The following is a 6,000-nucleotide window of genomic DNA, read 5'->3' as shown; positions in this document are numbered from 1 at the left end:
TTGACAAAGTTGTGTCAGTTGATCATACACAAATTCAAGTAATAGATGTTAGCAAAGAACAAGTATTACGAACTATAGAAGTTGTTTCAAAAACAATAGAGAAATCTCGAACTCATTCACAATCGTCTCGAACCAGTAGGTCTGAGCAGGAAGAAACCGAATTACAGCCGATAACTTATAATAATTCCGAAGTGAGATTGTAGGGGTTAGATTATTACGCGGGAACGTTTTACATTGCTGCAAAAGATCGAATAGTTGTGATCAACGAAGTATCGCCTCCTTTTGAAAACATAATTAAAATCCCGAATGGTTGGATATTTTACCTACAAATTCACGATGAAAAAATATTTTTTACGAACTATTTGGCAAGTTCTTTTGTGTGCACAACAATCAATGGAGATATTGTTTTTGAAGTTAACAGTTCTGCACTTAAAGGTTCTTATGGGTTTGAACGAATAACACAAAATACTTTTATGGTGACCGACTGGGTTGCAAATAAAGTATATAAGATTAGGGAGGATGGAACACATACGGAGGCCGTCTAATCAAAAGTAGACGGCATATTCAAACCTAGAACAATTTTATACGCGAGAGAAAATGGAATGTTATTAATAGCTTGTGATGGAGGAAAATCACTTCTTCAAAGAAAATGTCGGGAAAGTTTTATTCTAGATAAGAATTGGTCTTTATCAATATAAATAAAAGATGAAGTAAAATACCGTTTTCGTATTCTTTATATCTACCAAATATCGTTAGAAGCTATTTCGTCACAAGTAATATATGCAGTGAATAATTTTATAGTCATTTGCAACGGATTCAGTCTGAAAATTGGACTTGAGAGAAGTTTGAAAAGTGTAAAACTTGTGTAAAGATAAAACGCCCCTCACGTCAATCAACCGAAAAGAGCAGACAGTACCGAGCCACGTCAAATGGATACCGCCAAATATAAGTTAAACAGTAAAAGTAATAATTTACAAAGACAAATAACAAAATACTATAACACATTAAAGATGATAAACAACGAAATTACCATGGATCTATAATTCAAGACGAACGTAATTTATTAGTGAAGGTGATACGGAATATTTTGCAACAAGGTCTTAGTAGCTTCAGATAAACATTTTTTATACATCTTATTTGACATCTCCCTAGTTATTATACTGTCTGCTCAGACACTGGTGATTTTTCAAAGTCTGAGTAGCAGCTGCAAGATCCCGAATACCGAATGAAATGGGAATGTATATCCCATATACAGCTGAAGTTAGTATATTGCTACTAAGGTTGGCCAAATTGGTAATTAAAAATTATGATTCGTGGATTCAATTAAACATACCGTTGTTGAACTTTGTATATATGTAATTTGATGTTAGTTTACTTGTATTATCTCATCTTTTTGGGTTTCTTCATGTTATTGTTTATATTGTCGATATGAATCTAGCTCATCGTGTGTTTTTGTTCCAACCTTGCTCAAAGGAACAGTCATTGTTTCATAATTCAATAGTGACTGTATTTATTTCTGAGTTTTGCGTTAGGTAAAACATAATATATTAATTACACAAATCAGCTGTTTCTTTACCAATAAGTAAAACATTCTACAGTTCTAATTTAAAGCCGTTACATCTTTGTTTTATCAAGAGTCGGTTACACATGTTCATTAACAAAGACGACGAGTTTTTACCGTTTTGAAATGTCTTTGCCGATTGTTTCTAAAGTAAGTTTCATCAACTTCGTACTTTATTTGGCCTTTTAACATTTTTTTTTATTCGAAAATCAGTGATCAGTCTTTTGTAGACGAAACGGGCGTCTGACGCAAATATAAAATTTCAATCCTGGTATATCTATGATGTTTGTTTGAATGATTGCTGACCTTGTCCACAGTCCCAGTAAGTTTGCAGTATATTCAAAACTCACACTACCATGTTAACGTTGTTACATGCACACTAACGTTTTTATTTTTGTCTTGTTTTGTATAGACTGGCAGGTACACGAATACAGAAATTATAAATAACTATTCACGTAGCAACCCAAACATATCCAGACAGCACTTACAAAAAAGAACCCCTTTCTACATACTAGTATAGGTATATCTTTTAAATTAATAAACAAATCTGTGTGTTCTCTATCAGTGTTGTGATTATGTTGGGGTTGTTAAATAGGACTACTTACAGTGACGGATCCAGGGGCCGGGGGTTGGAACCCCCCTTTTTTGACCAATCAATGCATTTGAATGGAGACATATATTTATATTTAACAGCACGTAAAACGTTATAATATGATCCGTCTGTTCATACAATAGTATTAAAAGCAGTTTTAGAACTTTCCATTTCTATATGGAATTATAGCAACGGCTCCAGCATAAAGGGGTATATATCTCAAAGTGATATTATATGATATGTAAAAGCTTGTTTATCGTTTAATGGTTTCTTCGATATAGGGTTACTGCTTGCCCATGGATATTTTCCAATTGTCGTCACCGAACTGACATCAGCACAACTTACACTTTTATATGTGTATTCAACAGAAAGTCGATTGCTTTTTAATGAGTAAGTTCATCGTATTGGTGTATTATTATACATCGAAATACCCTGGAACTATCCTGTTGGAGTCTATTGTTGCATTTTTGTACATGCATTGAGCTTGAAATAGTTGGGTATAGATTTCAAAGTCAGCCTAACACCTTAAACCACAACTTGAAATCCAACGAGGGTCGATTTAAAATTTTATCTAATCGACGAAAGAAACAATCTTCAAGTTTTCCTTGAGGACTTTCTAAATATAAATAAGATATGCATCAGCTTGAATTATGTTCTAGAAATGGTGTTTTCTATGATTCAGCTAATGTTCATGTTGCTCATTCTTTTGTTTTCTATGTTGCGTTTTGTATACTACTGATTTTCTTTTTGTCTTTTTCTTTCTTTTTTTGCCATGGTGTTTTCAGTTTGTTTGAGTTTATGAGTTTGTGTGTTTCTTTAGTATCAAACGACTCTCTTCTACTGAAGAACCAAAAAAGAGACTCTAAGAGTGTTCAATTTAACGCCGTTAAACCTTGTCTATGTGAAACTGCATTCACATTTAATTGTATCATTCAGTTTCAATTATCAAAGGAAGCCCAAATTACCCCAAAAGGTTTTTTTCACAGAAAATTATTCCTTTACAATTTTCACAAATTTGAAAGCAAATGGGGATCACTGTTTCACATTGAATTTTAGAATTGACAGATGCAAGCAGTTTGATTTCTATTTATTGTATTTTCCAGTGAGATTGGCCATTGTTAAGCAAATGTGAAGACATTTAAAACTCATAAATCGAAGAAAGACAGAACACCATGCAATATATACACATGGAAAAAAGTATTGCAACACCAAATTGAAATTGAAATTAAAAAAACACTTTTTATTTTTTTGTGATATAATTTGGTAAAATAGAACTACTTAAACATTATTTAAGTATCACCTGAGTTTAATCAATAAATATCGACTCGGTAAGTTTTTATCTGCACATGCAGCTACTGTACCCGTAAACAGCAAAACAGGTGTTTTCATCCTCATTGTTTTCAACACTTTAAATAACCAAAATTTTAAAGTTATGTGATTGACACCTTGTAATGGGTCATCGACAACTCTTAACTGCAGCAAGATGACAGATTATCAGCATGAGTGAAGCAGGAGGTCGCTGTAATAACTGCACGTATTGTTGGTCATCACCATTCCACTAGAAGTCGTTTTGAGAATTAAAAATGGCACTAAACGATGTTAAAAACCTTCCGAAATAAAGAAGACCCTCTATACCATTTGCTAGGGAAAATCAAGCATAAAAAAGATTGGTCAGAAGGAAACCCCTTGCATACAATACAATCCAAAAAAGAGAGTGTTTGGCATACAGGGACCTTTAACAAGAACTGTTCGAGATTGACTCATCGCTACTGGTTATCGTGCGATAAGACCATTTCGGAGACCTTTGTTCACGAACAGACACACAGTTTTCCGTATCCAATGTAGTGCAGAGCTCGCTAAAATTGAAAATTAGCATCATGGAGGAAGATTCATTGTTCCAATGGAATTCGGGTCATCTTCCATGGACGGATCGTAGCCCAGATTTGAACCATATCGAGCATATATGGGACACTATTGGGCGGGAAGTGCGCGAAAGGACACCCCAGTTCAAACACATCATGAAATAAACAATGCCCTTCATCAGAAATGGTTGCTGCTACCTTAGCAACAAATTAGTCGATTTTTGGCAGGAATCAGAAGACGTTAAGATGCGGTTATCCGTTTGAACGCGAGAATCAGTTTCGTAAAAACATCAAGTAAAAGTAGAAATTTAGTCAGACAAGCCATTTCATAAACTCCTGTAGATGTCAAGAGCTTAGAAAGGGAGGCCACACATTGCATCTTCCATTTTAAGGAGATATATATATATGATCATCTATTGACTAGCCACACGAGGGCGTGTCCTCTAGATACCACGGAAGTACATTGGCACATCTTATAACCAGGTAGGTAGATTTAAGATAAACAACAGAGTAGTACTTTGAATTCTCCGTAAATGTTATGTATCCTAGGTATTAAGATAAACTTAAGCCCATAAATACTAAATTTGTCAATCAAACACTGTACACTCTAGTTGTATCAGGTGACATTTTAGATAAAAATACCCAAAAAGTATTGTAATTTCACACCTCTCTCTTCATTATTATGTCAAGTATTTTAGGAGTCGAGGGAACAGTTATTTTGTATACGAATTGTCTGAAAAAAATATTATTACTATTAATATTATTTGTCCATGTATACTATAAGCAAGGTACTCCAAAGATTTTTGTACTGGATTCTACAGATAACAAAACATTAACAAGTTTTTTTTTTAAACTAGATACCAGAAGAAAAACATAAAGAATATCCCTCTAACAAACATGCACACACTTCCAAATTTTATATAAAATCGAAATTCAAATAATTTTCTACACTAATTCTCAAATTTGTTTCGTATGAAAACTTAAATCGAACTTGCATGTAGGTTAACTTTGAGGTGGAAACGCAGATGCCTGTCTTTTAGTCTTATGCTAAAAGGCTAATTTCAAGCGATAACCTTGATGTTTTTTTTCTAGTTAAAGACGTATTAAAGAATATCAGATACTTTTTGGACAAGACCTTTCCTTGTGCTACTTGATGAAATGTATTGCAAAAAAAAATAATATGTGTTTCCATGCATTTTTTTTGTGTAAAACAACATTTGATACCGATCTATCTACGTGCATTGGAAAAAAGATGGCTCAGATATAAGAAAACATATAACTGAAAATGAATATGCACGTATATGAATTTGTACGTGATCTCACTCTACATGAAAAGAGTCAATTTCAGATCGAGGTGTGGCTAAAAGCGACGAAGACATTATTCAATTGCTGTCTTTTAAGTGTCTGTGAGAATTCTCATCAGGACGGTGTGATAATAAATTAATTATGATTATATATATATCGTTTGAAATCAATTGGTTACCCAGATGCGTACTCAGCAGGATATCGAAAAGAGGGCCCGCTGGTTCCTCAACTTGACAAAATGTGAAGTGGAACAGTACAAAGTCTAGCTTAACTATAAATGAAGCTCTATAAAGGGGACGGGCATCTAAATCCACATCTGGATCCATATTGTATTTAGAACTGGGACATCAAGTCATGCTTTTATTTTAACTGCATGTTTATTCATGACTGTATTTTACACAAAACGCTTTAAAAAGAATTCTTTATAAAATAGAATTGCTTGAATGAAAATATTTCAAAAATAATAACAAATATTTCTAATCACAAGGTAGTCCAGAAAAGAACATATGTATTTCCTCATTTTGAAGTGTCTTGTCATGTTTAGATAATACATTGATGATAACAAGACTTAAAAAAGTATACTTTGTACTTATGTTTAAAATTAAAGTATACTGTTTTGTATTAACACGTTGATAGTAAAAACAATTCTTTCCTGCTTCGGTCCATTTACTTTTTGGGGA

This window comes from Mytilus edulis, chromosome 12 (genome assembly GCF_963676685.1).
Source record: "Mytilus edulis chromosome 12, xbMytEdul2.2, whole genome shotgun sequence".
In the NCBI taxonomy this organism is placed as follows: Eukaryota; Metazoa; Mollusca; class Bivalvia; order Mytilida; family Mytilidae; genus Mytilus; species Mytilus edulis.
This window is presented reverse-complemented; position numbering follows the sequence as displayed.